Raw genomic sequence first — 16804 nt, 5'->3', positions numbered from 1 at the left:
AGGAGTAGCACAATTGGATAGATCTGACTATCCATTTAGAGATGGCACCTTTAGAGACGCAATCTCCTTCTCTGCCTAGAGCTATGGAGACGAACAGTTGATCTGTTTTTCTTAGCGGCCTGGTCTTGTCTACGTAGTAGAGGACCGCTCTCCTCACATCCAGTGTGTGGAGTTTCACCTCAGCAGAGCTTTTGGGTTCTTGGAAGAAGGCCGGTAGCTCAATGGAATGGTTAACATGGAATTTTGAAATTAACTTGGGTGAAAACCTAGGGTGAGTGCGTTAAACCAGTTTATATTTATGAACAGTAAAGAAAGGATCCTGCACTGACAGAGCCTGAATTTCACTGACTCTTCTTATGGATGTAATGGCTACTAAGAAGGCAGTTTTATTAGTCAGGTGTTTGAGACTAGCTTTATGCATGGGTTTAAATGGAGGACCCATGAGTTTAGCAAGCACCGCATTAAGGTCCAACCTGATGGTGGGTTAGAAATTGGAGGGTAGAGTCTCGTTACCCCTTCCATGAAGGCTTTGACCACTGGTACTTTCCACCATGACACTTTGTAATGGGAGGTGGTGTAGGCTGCCAACGCCGCCAGGTGTACCTTGAGTGAATTAAATACCAACCCTGCATCCAGTAGGTGGAGCATATAGGTGACAATATTGGAAGGAGTGCCATCAATTGGATTGATTTGTTTATTCTGGCACCAAATAGCAAATATTTTCCACTTATCAAAGTAACAGTGTATTGTGTTAGGTTTTCTAGACTCTTTCAAGATGTCCATGCATCTCTGGGGTAAATTGAGATGGCCGAACTCTATGACTTCAGGAGCCATGTTGCCAAGTTCATCGAGTTGGGTTGGGGATGCACTGTTGGTCCTCTGTGCTGTGAGAGTAGATTGTACCAGCACGGGAGTTTGATGGGGTCGCACACCGCCAGTTTGAAAAGGTGTGGAAACCACTGCTATCTCGCCCACATAGGAGCAACTTGGATGAGCGTCATCGATTCCCTGTGTATCTTGTTGACCACCTTCCTTATCAGGGGGGTTGGTGGAAAAGCGTAGGCAAACATTCCTGACCAATTCATCCATAGAGTGTTCCCCTTGGAGCCTGGCTGGGGGAACCTGGATGCGAAGTCTGGGCATGGTCTGTTTTCACTTGTGGCGAACAGGTCTATAGTGGGGAAACCCCACTGAGAGAAGAGCTCTCATACGACTTCTTTGTGGTCACGCCATTCGTGTTCCTCTGGGAGGGGATCTCTGCTCAAAGCGTCCGCTAGTGAATTGAGATCCCCTGGAACATGTTGGGATGACAGGTAAATGTTCCGTCTGAGTGTCCATCTCCAGATTTTCTGGGCAAGCTTGGACAGATTTGGTGAACAAGTGCCACCTTGTTTGTTTATGTAAAACATTGCCGTTGTGCTGTCTGTTAGGATCTGCGCTGACAGGTTGGATAGGTGGGGTTCGAACGCCTGAAGCGTTCTAAAGACTGACAGGAGTTCTAGCAGGTTGATGTGATTCTGAGCCAGTGTGTGAGACCAGAGACCCTGAGCTGTGTGGTGAAGGAGGTGAGCTCCCCACCCTGACAGGGACGCGTCTATTGTGACGACGGCTTGTATTTCTGGATCGTAAAAGGGTTTCCCCTTTGTAAGATTCTCTCTTGTCCACCAGCAAAGACTCTGTACTAGTGTTGGCGAAACGACCACTAGATCGTCCCACTGACCACTTGTCTGAGACCACTGTTTTGCCAACCATTCCTGCATGGGTTGCATGCGCAGGCGTGCCTGGGGAACCAGGTAAATGCATGATGCCATCATGTCTAGCAAACACATCGCTTTGCGCACCCTTATCTGGCGACAAGCTGATATTGAGGAATTTGCAGCAACAGATTCCGAGTTCTTTCCTCTGATGGAAAGGCCAACCCCTCTTGGGTGCCTAGGACAGCTCCTAGGAACTGTTTGGAGGTGCTTGGCACCAGGCTTGATTTTTTCTCGTTGATTGAGAAGCCCAATTGGAAGAGGAGGTTGATTGTTCTTTGAATGTTGGATCTGCAAATTATGGGGGTTTGCCCTGCGATGAGCCAGTCGTCCAGGTAAGGGTACATTGGGATTGCCTCCCTGCGTAGGTGCGCCGCCACCACCGCCAGTACCTTGGTGAATACCTTTGGAGCCGAAGCTATTCTGAAGGGCAGCACCTTGAACTGGTAGTGCTGGCTGTCTAACCTGAAACGCAAGAATCTTCTGTGCACTGGGAACATGGAAATATGAAAATAGGCATCTTTCATTTCCAATGTTGCCATGTAATCTCTTTTTAGTAGGGGAATTACTTCCTGGAGTGTAGTCATGCAGAATGTTTGTGGCTTGACATACTTGTTTGCAGGGCGTAAGTCTAATATCGTTAGATCTTTTTTTGGCACAAGGAAGTAAGTTGAATAAATACCCTTGTTTACCTGGTTGCCCGGGACAAGTTCTATTGCGTCCTTTGCAAGAAGAATGACAATCTCCTCGAAGAGGATTCTTTGGTGCTCCAAGGAGTGTATCGTCTGTCTTGGAGGATGGTTGTGGGGGCGTTCCAGTAGCTCTATACAGTATCCCGCGGACACTGTGGACAGCACCCATCTGTCCGAAGTGATCCCTTCCCATGCGTGGTTGAAGATGGAAATGCGCCCCACTACTGGGGATGCATGGGAAGGTACCCGGAGCGGAACGTCACTGCTGTTTATTGGGAGGTGTAGCGCCTCTACCTGGGCTGCCTCTAACCTTGGGTAGCATGTTGGTTGCCGCCCCACGAGGTTCCTTGGTTCTGATAGTAATTGGACCCTCTCTGGGAGTTTTGGCTGCGAAAGCGACAAAAATTGTTATTTCCCCGCTGGTTTGGGGGCTTATTTGTAAGTTGGCCAAGGGACTTTAAGGTGTCATATTCGCCCTTAGCCGTCTTCAGCACTTCCTTCACTGCTTTCCCAAACAGGACATTTGGTTCTACCGTCATGTCTATGAGGGTGGCTTGGGTCTTAGGTTTAAACCCTGACTGCCTTAGCCAAGTGTGTAGTTTAATCACTGTGCCTTCTGCTATCAACCTTCCTGCATTGTCTGCTGCATCGAAGTTAGCCTTGAGAATGCATCCAGACACTGATCTTCCGTCCGACGCAATTTGGGCCAACTTGCTCTTTAGAGGTTCTGGTGCAGAGGCAATGAGGGCAGCTCTCTGTTCCCATTGGTGGCAGTTGTACCTTGCTAGCAGAGTGGTGGTATTGGCAATGCGTGCTTGGTATGCCGACGTGGATGCCACTTTCCTCCCTAGAGCATATATTCTCTTGCTCTCTTTGTCCGGGGGTGCTTCCGAAGATGCTAGTGGTGTTCCCGCTCTCTTTCTGGTGGTTGTAACCACTAATAAGTCGGGTTTTAGCTGACCCCTTGTGTACAGTGGGTCGGAGGGAGCGGCCCTAAATAGTTTTTCTACACGTGGGTTAACTGCCCGAGTAAGATTAGGGGTCACCAGAGAAGGATCGATTCTGCATTGAACAGATATTAGAATGGGGATAGTTTGGGCAATGGATTTTTTGTCCCCTAGAATTTCCTCTGCAAAATATCTCTCCTCTTGGGCACCTTGAGTGCCAATTTGGAAATGGGCTGCAGCTTTGGCTAAAACTTCATTAAATAAAGGCACTTTTAGCAATCGTGGACGGTTGCTGTTTGTCATGAGACGACCGTGACCAAGAACGCCCAGAGGACACCGAATCGGCGGACCGCTCTCTCTGTGCCTTCTTATGCCGATCACTCGACACACGTGTCGAATCTCGAGCGGGGTTGGTGTGTTTGGTGGAAGAGGTGTGTGTTACGCTCTTACCGCCAGGTGATGCCCCCATAACTGAACCGCCGGTCAGTCTTCTGAGGTCGGGCGCTTGCGCGTGGGTGCCCGACGACACCCCTGTGCCCTTGCCGCCCGATAGGGTGGTGTTGCTGCCATCGCTGAAGGAACCCTCTGCGTCCATGGCCTCAAGTTGCCTGGCGTAGTGGGCCCAACGCTTGGTCGAGCGGTCCTTGAGTGTCTTGGCTTTGAAGAGCTTACAAGCTCTACAATTTGCCTCGGGATGGTCCCTTGGAAGACACAGGTTACAGGTATTATGTTTGCCTACCCAGGGAAACTTACGGTTGCACTTCGGGCAGAATTTAAAGGGAGTACTCTCCATATGTCAATATTTGGCAGCAGGCGGGTATATGTAGGAAACAAGTGTGTGTGTGTATATCCACCCTCCACTCTCCCTACTTGCAGAGGGCTGAGGCCAGAGGCCTTCCGAGGTACGGGCCGAGGCCAGAGGCCTTCCAAGGCCCAAAGTCCGTCATGTAGTCCCAACGGCTGTTCTTCCTCTGTCTTGTGTACCGACGTCGATCTTCAGCGATCTTCGACATAGGGTTGGAGAACGGGGATTTTTTGATAATTATAGGATAAGTGGCTAAAAGCCAGGGAACTCCGCGATTATGCTTCCGACAAGTATGGCGGAAAAAAACAATCTGAGGGTCCTACACGCGTGAGGGATCATGGGTACAGTGGACGTCACACTAGGGATAGTATTACTGGCATGCCCTAGTTCGACGCCCCTTTTCGAGTTTTGAAAAACAAACTAATACTCTGCAGCTTCCACTAGACGTCGGCCTATGCACAGCATGTGATATAAGCAGACTCCACAAGCCTCAGAAATATATATATATAGATTTATGAAAGTGTGTTTGGACATTCAGGGTTGGCTCCAGCCTCATAACAGTTGTGGGCTGAAACCTTGGCCCAAGGTCAGCAAGCAGTCTGGGGTGTATTGGCGATAGTGAAATTTGACCAACTCCACCCATTCGCCCTGCACAGGGCAGGTTTTGGCCCTGGGCTATCAGTATCGGCGATTTCAGAAGATTGACGATTTTGCGATTGTTGGCTCCAGCCCCACAACAGTTGGTGCGCTGAACTGTTGGCCAGAGGTCGACATACCAGTCTGGTGTGTACTGGCAATAGTGAAATCGGACCAACCCCACCTTTTCACCCTGCACAAGGCGCAATCCAGCCCTGTGCTATCAGTAAAGGCGATTTCAGGACTTTTCCAATAATAGGATGCTAGGACACAAGGTCGGCATACCAGTCGGGGGTGTACTGGCGTTAGTGGCATTTGACAAATCCACCTATTTGCCCTGCACTGGGGTGGAGCGGGGACCGGCTCTGTGCTATCAGTATAAGGGATTCCGGGAGATTGCCGATGTTGTGATTTTTCAAAAATAGGAAGTTATGACACAATAAAACATACACAAGGCTATAGCAGAACCCCACGTGCATGTCAGCTACTGACCCATGCAACGCTGAGTGGTACCGCTAGTACAGTAATAGTCACTATACCTAAGTCAAAGGTGGGCACAATTGACAGGGTACTATCAAACAAGCAGGATAGATAAAAACGAATCTCTGCAGCACATGCAAGTAAATAGACAGCCCACTTTTGGATGCCAGCTACTACACAACTTTTGAGAGACAGATATTAGAGGCCAGGCCTTGATGAAGAAGTACGACAGCACATAACAAATTGCTCCATATGTTTGCAAACAGTGGACAATTAAAGAAAACCACCATTGAGCACACTAAAATGTTCAGTTCTTAATGTTCAAGAAAACACAATTCCCAGTTACCAGGGGGAGACTCTTCGCCATTTCTTTCTTTCACATCACAAATGTCTCATCGAGTCTAGTTTCCTATCCTACCAGACTTGATTTGCAAATCCTCTTGTTATAAATGGTCACACTTTCACAAAACAAATATCACACAGCAAATCCGGTTCACTTTTTTGCCAGATTTGACTTCAGTTCTTTCTTCCCCTGCAGCTGTGTCCCACACGAAAACAACCATCCAAAGCAAGGTTCACAAAATGTAGCATCAAGTCTGGTTTACTCCTCTGCCAGAATTGATTTTTGTTCCAGAGAGCACGTTTAACAGTGGGTGCTTGCCCCTTTATCATTACTACATCATGCTCACTTTTGTTTGGGTCCCAGACCCTTCTAGGATGTTTTGGAGTATCCCCGATTTTCTCTGTAGCTTTTCTCTTGTTTCTGTGGGTTCCAGACCGCTTTATACCTTCTCAGGGCTTCCCAGACTTGTTTTGGATCTCAACACCTTTTTTGTGTGCCTCCTTTGGTACGCTTCTCGTAGGGCTTCCCCAGTTTCATGTGGGTCCCAGATTCTTCTCTCGGGTTTGCTGTCGTTTTTGGCCAGGCCTGGTTCACTAACCTGCCAGGCACTGTTTCTCATATGTCCGCTCTGTATTTCTTCCCAGGGACTGAGGAGAGAGAGAAGGGGTTCCTGAGCTTCCCCCAACTACCTCCTTCGTGGTCACTGCACCCGCTACGGTAACCCAGGTACCTTTTGTAGCATCACCGGTGGAATTAGATGACTTTGCCGGATCGCTTTGGCTTGCTGTGGGATTCCGACTCACATTCTGGCTCTTTCATCGGTTCCTCGTTGTGCTTTCAGGTCTGGTCTCTCTCGGCTTGCGCTTCTTGCCTCAGTCGGGTGGTCCAACTCCCGGCTGCTCCCAGACCTCCGATTCTCCAGCCATGATAAGCTCTGATACCCCACTGTGTTTGGCACCCTGCCCTCTGCGTTTTTGGAGTCCAACAATACTTTTTGTATGGTGACACACAGCACCTTCAGTGCAGTGTCAGAGAAATCTTTTAGATTTCTCATGAGGTTTAAATAACTTTTCTTGTGAGAACTACTGTTCCGAAGAATAGTAAAGTGAAATTGACTTTACTTGGCTTTTCTCTCGTGAAGAGAATCTCGCTGCATCCTCCTGAAGCGATGAACTGCCCAGTGAAGCCCTGCTGCTGTGCTGAAACTTCTTTTCCGAATCAGCTAGAGAAGCTCCAGAAAGGATGACTTCTTCCCTTGGGTTAATGGGACCAACTAACCCAGAGACAAACTTTGCTGGAAGACCTCCCCCAACTGGCTGTACTACTTTGCTGCTGCTGGAACCGAGTGCCAGTGGTCAAGAAATCCGTAGTCGAGTGCAACGACTATAAGCCGGCCAAATGTTTCAGGAGTCTCCTGAGGATTCTCCCGAAGCAGGACAACTCAAGCTCAAGTCACCTAACCAGAGTGCTGGACTCGAGCAAAGGAAGCCCAACTGGTGGCCAAGATCGGCGGTGGTGCTGTTTACCACGTGCAGAAACTGCGAAATGCTGCTGGATTGAAAAGAGCCCATAGCTGCCGCTGACCTCCGAACTGCTGTGTAGGAGTCCTCCAGACGTCCTCCCTCTTGTCCCCAAGACTGAGGCCCAGGAAACAGGATCTGCAACACTGCAACCAAGACAGAAGCCAGTTGGATCCTCTTCTTCTACCCTAAGATACTGTGCTGACTAAGGGGTACTTACCTCTGTCTGTAGCTTGCTTTGCTCACCTGTGACTTGCAGTAGCTGCATTTCTAGAGTTGATCTCAGCTCTAACTTTCACAAGCCTAAAGGCGTGTGGCCCAACAGTGATTTTCTACAACATACTCTCTAACTTTGTGCAAGACTCTTGGCTATCTAAGAAGTGCCTCAGCTCCATATACGTTGCTCCAATTGACTTTGGCTGTCCTGGCTCCCTGCAGACTGTTTTAGTCCATTGACTTTGATTCTAACTGTCCCTCATAGGTGATACATTGTTTTTTAACTAATATTGCTGGGAAAGGTTTAACCTAGACTTCATGGGGAGATTTAAAAGTGCTCACATGCCCTGAGAATCTGTTAACCTTTTTCCTTCCTCGAACCTTTCCTTTTTACCAATCTCAGAATTTAGGTGCAACAGCGATATATAAATGCCATTACTGTCCTAGTTAGTGAAGTCACCTCAGGGTGTAGGAAGTGTGTATGAAGCATCTCTAAAGAGTATCTACTTGCTTTGCCTTAATTCTGAGAAAGTATTTGAAGTGTATTTTTATTGTTGCACATTGCCCTTTTTAAAGAATGCTTATTTAACACTGACAGTTAAATACATAAATAATAATTTTACTAGAAAACCTTGAGTGTAAGTGTTATTTGGATACTTGTTTTTGTGGATTTTGATGCTAAAGCTCTCATTTACCCCCCTTGAGATAAGTCTGGCTGCTCAGTCACACTACCAATTGTGTAGTACAGACCTGTACCAATAGGTGGGTTACCTAATACCAAGAGGACAAGGGTTGTGTAGTCTCCCACAAAGGTTACTACTCCAATTCTTGCCCAACACTGACACACCTCTGTTGTGTGAGAAACTGCAGTCCTGGGGAGCACCATGCATCAAGTAGACAAGCAATAGATACAAACCACATATAAGGTCCTCTATACCCATGCCTGTTCGTCCTTGAAAGGTTGTGTGGGAAATCGTCATGCAAGATGCCAGGAAATTGTTAAAATCAGTCCATGTGAGCAGAATTCGAACTCCATCAAATGTCCACTGAGTGCAATTTGAATGTAAACTTTTAGTTGCAAAGCTGTGCTGCTATCAAATGGATCCTACATCGTGCAGTTTAACACATCATGCTGTGCTGTGGTATGACTGCCGGCATCGCCAGCTTGATCACTGTCTTAAAGGTGATACAATGCTGCATCATCCTTCCTGCCCCAGTGCGGAGTGAACTGGTGCTATTAAAATAGACTAAAGTAAAACTTTCACCTTGGGAGGATAGCTCAGGGGCAACGTGCTTGCCTTGAAAGCAAGACGACACGGAGCACCACAAGTTCGATCGTTGGGCCGGAACTACTAGATCTTGAAGGACTTCCTGAGCTATTTCCCACTCGTGGGAAACTGTGCTCTGCCTGCTCAGAGCGTCCGACGCTGTGTTTTGCTCTCCGACTAGATGTACTGCCGACAGAGATCCCTTCTTGTATTGCCCAGAACCAGAGCTGCATTGCTTCTCTGCACAGTGGTAGTGACTCTACTCCTCCTCTCTTGTTGAGGTAGTACATGGCCACCGTGTTGTCCATCATTATCAGGACATTCTTTTCCCGTACAGAGGGCAGGAAGGCCTTCAGTGCTAGTCGGATTGCCCTCAGCTCCAATAGGTTGATGCGTAGTTTGGACTCCGATGGAGACCAACGGCCGCTAATAGTCAACTCATTGGTCTGAGCTCCCCACCCTGTGAGTGAGGCGTCCGTCAGTACTGTTATCTCCGGCCATGGTTGCCAAAAAGATTCTCCTTTGAGGATATGTTCCCTGCAAGCCCACCATTGTCGATCCTGTGCTACACTGACTGGAACCTGCAACAGATCTGACATATCTCCTGAAAATTGGGACCATTGAGTCCTAAAGACCCATTGAAGGGATCTCGTCCTCAGTCTGGCTTCTGGCACCAGAAAAATGCATGATGTCATAAGGCCGAGCAACCTGAGAAAATCGAAGGCCGGTAGATACTGGGCATTCTGGAATTTTATTACCATCTTCGGGAGGCAAGGCTTTGCCCGAACAAGTATCGGGGACTACTCCAATAAACTGGAGTTTATGAGATATCATCATGTTTGACTATTTTAAATTCAGAGAAAGTCCTAGTTTGTGAAGAAAGTGGCATGTTTTGGATAGATGTTCCTGGGCTTGTTCTGGAGAATGTGCCCTGATCATCCAATCGCCCAGGTATAGCCCTTCTCCTGAGACTCGCTGCCACCACCGCCATCAACTTGGTGAAAACTCTCGGGGCCTAGGTCAAACCGAATGGCAGAACTCGAAACTTATAGTGAGACTTGCCAATCTCGAACCTCAGGTACTTTCTGTGCTTGAGGTGGATTGGCACATGAAAGTAAGCACCCTGAAGGTCTAATGATACCAACCAGTCTTGCAGTTGGAGAGCCTGAAGGATCTGAGAAAGTGCGACGATCTTGTCCTTCCTGAGGAACTTGTTCAAGCTTCTGAAGTCCAAGATTGGTCTCAGTCCACCGTCCTTCTTTGGTATGAGGAAATATGGGGAATACCAACCCTTGTTCCTCTCCGCTACAGGTACATGTTCTATTGCACCTTTCTGTAGCAGGGTTAAGACTTCCTGCAACAGGAGCGGATCTGGATTTTTGACAGAGTTGTATCCCGGTGGGTGATTCTAAGGTTTCTTTTGAAAAGGAAGGCAGTAACCATGGGATGCTGTTTCCAGTGCCCAAGCGTAATGTCCCGCCGTTCTTCCAGATGCCGTGAGATCCTGCCTCCCACTGGGGTCTTGTGGGTGAAAACCTCAGAGTGGTTTTGCGGCAGCTGCAGCAGTGGCTGAAGGGACAGATGCTGCTGCTGGGGCAGATCTAGTACCTTTTCCTCGCCCCAAGGAAATTTCCTCTGCCCTCTCTGACTGGCCTGTCCCCTTCCTTTCCCAAATGAGGAATAAAATCGAAAGGGACGACCCCTCCAGGAAGATGAGCCTGTGTGGGGGCATTGTTGAGGTTGTCGTTTGTGGATTTTAAAGCCATGCTCCCTGACGTGAAGATCTTTCTGGACCATGCATCAACCTTTTTATCATCCCTATCAGGTGGAATTATAGGGTAATGCAGCATTTCTAGTAGAGGTAGCTGCTTGAACTACCAGACTTTCAGGAGATGGGTGTTTAGTTAAGTATTCGGAATCTGAGTGACAGAGTCTATATTTTGACACATACTTCTTATTTACTGCAGGAATAGTTTCTGGGTTGTCCCATGCAGTGTTAACCTTCCTTTGTAAGGCTACATGAAGGCTACATGAAAAGGAAGTATGGGGTCTTGATGAGGTCCTCCTGAAAGGATGTAAGTCATGTCATCATCCTGATAGGCAAATTTCTACTCCATCCCATGAGTTCAGTTACCCTGTTGATCAATTTTCTATAACCTGCATCCGCATGTTCAGCTAGGCCAGGCTTTTCAAATTCATATCCTGGAGATGTATCCAGACCACTTGCTGACTGCAAGCATTCATACAAGTCTTGCATCTTAGATTGAGGGTCAATTAACTCCTCAGGGACTTGTTTTGCACCAAATTTAACACCAGCAGGTGAAACCTTCTTCTGCTGATGACTCTCCTTCATATATGGAGAACATGGTTCTAAAAAAGTCAAGTCTGCTTTCTGGACGAAACACCTTTTCAGGTGGCATAGACTTTAACACTGGTGTCGATTTTGCCATTGGAATGAACGAAGACGTCGACAAAAGCGTTGATGGCAACGTTGTTGTAGGCATTACTATCGATATTGTTGTGGTAGTTTTCAACACCCTCGAAGGAATCGTCGACCCCGTCGAAGGAGTTGACGAGACCATCGACACCGTCGAAGGAGCCTTCGATACTGTCGACTGTGCACTCGACATAACCTTTTTAGGTTGGGTCATCAACAGCTTGTGCTTGACAGCCTTGGATCGAGGCTTCGAGGATGTTTTAGATGTGGATTTTGATGACGTATGAGAGTCTGGCGCCATTTTCTTGAGTTCTGCCTCCGATTTATGCACCGGTAGGGTTTTTCTATGTAGTGTCTGGGAAGATTCCCTGGACGACACCCTCAACGATTTTTTATCGGATTTTCTCATCTTAGATCTTCCCCTGTCACTTTTTTGGTGAGCAGGGACATGGTCTTTGTTAGATTTTTTTGAGGGGGTCTGGGTCGCATTCTAAATTTATTTTAACATAGATGCTCTGAAAGCTTCCCACTTTCTTGGGGAGTCATATCTTGACGGACATGTTATGACTTCCTTGGACAACGTCGAGGAAGAGGGAGACCGGTGTCGTCTTTTCTTCGCCTTTTTAGAGGAAGAAGAGGACTTCCTGGATCTGCACCTCGACCTAGATTTTTTATGACGTTTTGTTGAAGACTCAGCCGAGTCTTTTCTCCCTCTCGAAGAAAACTTCAAGGATTCCTCCCCCACTACCAGTTTACCTCTTCGTTCTTTTAAGGCCTTATGGGTCATCGACTCACAGGAACTGCACTCATCAATACGGTGGTCGGAACCGAGGCAGCAAAGGCAATTCCGATGGGGATCAGTTAGCAACATCTTTCTCCCACATTTCTGGCATTTCTTGAATCCAGTCTTCGGTGTGGAAGGATTAGATGAAGACGATATTATTCATACGATCTGAAGCACCGTTTTATTGATCCAAAGCGAAGCTAACGGAAAAACGGAACTGAGGCCAACGGGCACGCTTGAGGCATTTATACAGCGGATGATGTCGACACTTGACGGAGGACGATGAGGGACATCGACGCTGCAGCCTCGAGTTGAGCGCCCTCTGGTGGAGAGAGAAAACATTTCCGAAGCAGCAAAGCTGAAGGTAAGGATATATCTAAGATGAGGAATACGTGGGAGGACACAATCCATTCAAAATATGTTTATGTTTTAGTATTTAGTAACCCGCGAAAATCGCGAGTGAATACTGCTTAGCGAATGAGTAGTATGTGATGATCTTTATTTTCTTTTTTCTCTTCGGTCTTATTTCCATGATTCCTAAGAAGCCTCTACGACTTTTTCTACTACAAATGGGGGAGGAGGTGTGACAATTATTTTCAGTTCTACATATGCTAAGGGCATGCTGTCTGAGCGATATTACAAGCCGTTTATTCATAAGTATAAAACTTGAGCATTGTTTGAAATGTGTTCAGGCCATGTGGAAATATAAGAACAGGGTAATATGAAGGAATGCCTGGGATGTGTGCCATTGTTATGGAACACTACGAGTACAACGTGTAAACACATTACTGGGATGCACTCCAGACAGTCTGGGAAGCGCTCCAAGTGCCTCAGTTAGTTTGTAAATGTTCCACCTATTTAATAATTGTGAACACCTATGCTGTTTTCAGCTAAGTCAGATACAAGGGAATGGTTGTGATGTGATAATACAACCGTGTACAACTGGGTGAAAGTCCTCAGCAATCTGCTGTTGGGCTTGTCCTAGACGTAAGCCGCAACATGCGGACAATGGGATTATGATCTAAACAGCGATGTGCTTTTGCTAAGCGCTGACAGTTGGCTAATGTTCAAAACAGCATTATGCTACTGATGCTGATAGGTAGAAAATGATCGAAGTAGCTTCTGGTTCTTGCTGATAGTGGGCTGGGACTATAAAATAGGTTGGCTCTGGGAGAGAGGAGGACTGTTCTTGCTGGGGCTGGAAGATGACTGGAGGCTGACCTAAGGCTGGAGGACACTCAGAAGCAGATTGTGAATCTCCATTCAAGCAGGCCAATGCAGAGGGGAGAGAGGAGTCTTCCTCCTTTTTCGGACTGTATACTCATGCCGTAGTGGCCTTTTTTACCTCAGAAAGATGGTGCTATTTGCTTTTTGAGCAGATTTACTATTTTTTAGGAGAACTAATATTTTCTAATGAGGCTATATGCTGTCTGAAGCAACTAGCTCCACCAGCTTTTAACAAATAACTATTTATGACACCATGGTCAATTCCAATTAGCACTGAAACCATTTGATGCATAATTTGTATTATTTTTCTGCATTTTGCTATCCATGGTGATTCTGATAGGTGGTTTATAAAAACTACAGTGGCAGAGCAGATGGGTAAGTGGGGCGGCTGCCCCACTGGCTCCCCCCCGGGTGCCCGATGCACACTCCAGCAGCCTCCTGCAGGAATGGCACTCTAAGGGCCGGCCCTGCTTTGAAAGAAGAAAAATAAATCACCCTGTGAGTGGTGCGCTAGGCCACACAGGACATCACGCCACTCACAGTTTTTAAAATAAAAACATTATATTTAATATCAGCACTACTAATATGCGCCAGCCAGCTCGGATATATATAAAAGAAAACACATACAAAACCTGTGAGTGGCGCACCATCCTTGAGGCTCAGCACCCCACTCACAGGGTTGTGTAAGAAACCAGACGGTGTCTCACCCACTAGTCCCCGGGGATATGTCATCCAGGTGGCCAGGACACGGCCATGGCTTTTGGATCCAGTTCCTGTGGGTGGACAAGTGTAGGAGGATCACCTGGGTAAGGGGTCTTCAGGAGTGAGATGCCAGATGGTGAGACACAGTATCCTCTTTCCTATAACACCTTTACCCCATCCTACCAGGCGGGATATTTTGGAACCCTAATCTACTCCCCCCAACTTGCAACATGAACACTTTCTCACTGACAGCCCTCTATGAGAGAAAACGGACTAACACTCGAGCAGTATATCTGACATGTCCCAATGCAATGGTCAGGAATCACTGACCATCACTCACACATCTGACTTCCATTAAGCTTCCCCACACCGATAATAGGCAGAGCATGAGAGCACACTCTGAGTGAGGCAAAGCACACGAGGAAACAGCTTTTTCAGGACGGCAGCTGATTGAGAGAGGAAAGATGGCAAAACAGAAGGGGAATCGCAAGGAGGTAAGTTCCTTTGACCTTTTCAACAAGGAACTGTTTCTTTCCGGAAGCCTCGAGAATAGGAAGCCTAAGACCAGGAAACCAGGCTGAAGAATCCTGAATTGTGTGTCAGAGGTACCCGGGGCCTTCCCGTGGTACTGTTCTTGGCTCTAAGAACAAAGAAGCGTCCCGGAAATCAACACAGCTGGCGAGTTGGGAGACAGATACAAGAACAGTCTGTGTTGAAGCCAAGGTTGCAAGCAGCAACATTGTATGGTGAGCGCTGGAACGAACATTGTTAAAACCTGTGTGATAAGAGAAGCAAGTAAAGTTGAACTGCTGATGAGTGATTTATACAATATCTTTGACAGAGTGGTCCAGCACAGCGTGGGTGCTCAATAAAAGTCTCTATAAGATATCCAGCTGAGAACTGGCAAAGTGAAAGTAAGAAAAGGTTATATTAAGAAGAGAACGAGTAATTGTGAATCGAAGTGGTCCAGCAATTGGTCAAGTAAAATCATACGCACAGTCGAAAGTCTTTCGATTTTGACAAAGTAGATACATTTGGTCCAAGCCCGGCGGAGGGAGACCAATTGAAGGTTTTGTGTTGAATTGGGTCAGAGTCCGGCAGATGGGGACCCGGGGTGAACAGTAAATCACCCGAGAAGTTGTATGTGTGAAATCCTAAGAAGAAAGGAACTTTGCTTGTCGTGTTGCATCAGGCCCTCTGAAATGAGAGATTTTGACACAGAAGGCCCTGATGTGGAGGTTTCTGAACTGCATCCTCGTGCTAGAGAAGCCAGAGGGTGTGCTAAGCTCGAGTGTGCCGCCTTGACCTGTGCTGAAAACATGCAGAAGGGAAGCAAACGGCTTGAATATTCTGACATATCATTTATTGAACACTTTTCTTTTGCATAACATTGTTTCCTACACTGTTTGTATTTAGAAGTAAAGATTGGCAATAGGTTTCTTAATATGGGCCCTTTTATTTTTGACAGAATAGACTACAAATGCGTTATTATTATTTGATGGTCGTAGCATCTTCCAATCTTTAGATTGGGGATTAGATGGGCGTTTTCCAAACCCAACTGAAGTTCAATTAACACCATTTAACTGTGATCACTTGTGTCTGTCTTTCTGTTTGATACCATGCCTTCCTTACAGTTGTCACTGCAACCAAGTTGTTGGCAGCTGTGGCCCATGCAGCGTCGGCTCACCCGGACCTTCCGGTGTGTGCCGTTGCTTGCACGAAGCAGTCGTATTTTCGTCACAGAATGAATGTGGGAAGCAGAGTGGACTTTACGTTTGTGTTAGGCAAGATTGTATGCAGTACCCTGTGGGAGACTTTACCCGCCTTGACCTCTTGGCAATAGTTAACCCAACCTTTGGTATATGCAAGTACTACACAAGTTGGTAGAGTGACTGAGCAGCCAGGCTTATCTCAAAGGGGTCCGTGTGAGCTGTAGGGTTATCACACACAGATTCACAGTGACAAGTATCCAAATAAACACTTACACCCAAGGTTTCTTGATTAAACAATTATTAATTTATTAAACACTCAGTTGAATACGCCTTCTTTAGAAGGGAGCAATATATAAGTAACATAGAAATACACTCTCTCGGTTTCCTTAAATCAGTAAATAGCCATTTGGGATAGAACACATATTCTTTCTCCACACTGAGGTGACAAACTAGGACACTGTGGACTTTAAAATATCACTGGTACATTTAGAGCAATACTAAGGTTGAGTTAAATAAGGAAAAGATAAGGGAATAAAACAATGGTTAACAAATATTCTTAAAATGTCTTTCACAAAGTTTTAGATGTATTTGTATGAAAAGAAATCCCTATAGGGCTACAGGCTGGGAGGCTTGTGAGGGGCAAACCTGCAAGTGTCAACTGAGAGCTAGCTAGGCTACACGACAAGAGGTAAGTCCTCTTAGTTTTACAGTACTTTTGGTTAGAAGACAAACTTCTTCCAGCTGGCTTCTGTTCCTGTGTAGGTCTGCAGATCTTGTGTTCCTGGGTCTCAGTCGTGGAGACAAGATGGAGGACGTCTGGGGACTCCTGCACTACGAATGGAAGGTCGGTGGCAGCAATGGGCAAACTTCAGATCAGCAGCACTTCGCGGTTTCAGCTCTTCGCGGCTCTCGCAAATAGCACCACCGCGGCTCTAGGATACCTTAATGGACTTCACTCGCATCTGGGTTCTAGCACTCTGTTGAGGTGGCTCAGGCTTGGTCAGTCCTGCTTCATGCGAGTCTGGAGGATCTTCCTGGAACTCGGGTCCGACTTAAAAGCGATGCACTCAATCAGGTGTTCCTCTCCCTGGCAAATGGTTCCCGCAGCAGCAAGGGAAGTACAACCAGCTCCAAGAGGATGTCCAGACGAGTTCACTTTGGGGTTGATTGGTCCCATTAACCCAAGGGGAGAAGTCATCCATTGCAGGGCATTAAAGCATGGGGGGCAGAGGAAACATCCCTGAAAGGGAATGGGGAGCATATTCTTTTCTCCAACAATAT

General features: G+C 46.9%; 1 protein-coding gene across 13 annotated transcripts in view; it reads right to left on the bottom strand.

Moving 5' to 3' along the window:
• The window catches only part of CAMTA2 (calmodulin binding transcription activator 2), a 1813542-nt gene that overhangs the window by 147061 nt on the left and 1649677 nt on the right, over positions 1-16804 (bottom strand). The gene's annotated exons all lie outside the window — the stretch shown is intronic.

This window comes from Ambystoma mexicanum, chromosome 1p (genome assembly GCF_040938575.1).
Source record: "Ambystoma mexicanum isolate Mex_15411 chromosome 1p, UKY_AmexF1_1, whole genome shotgun sequence".
Lineage (NCBI taxonomy): Eukaryota > Metazoa > Chordata > Amphibia > Caudata > Ambystomatidae > Ambystoma > Ambystoma mexicanum.
This window is presented reverse-complemented; position numbering and strand designations above follow the sequence as displayed.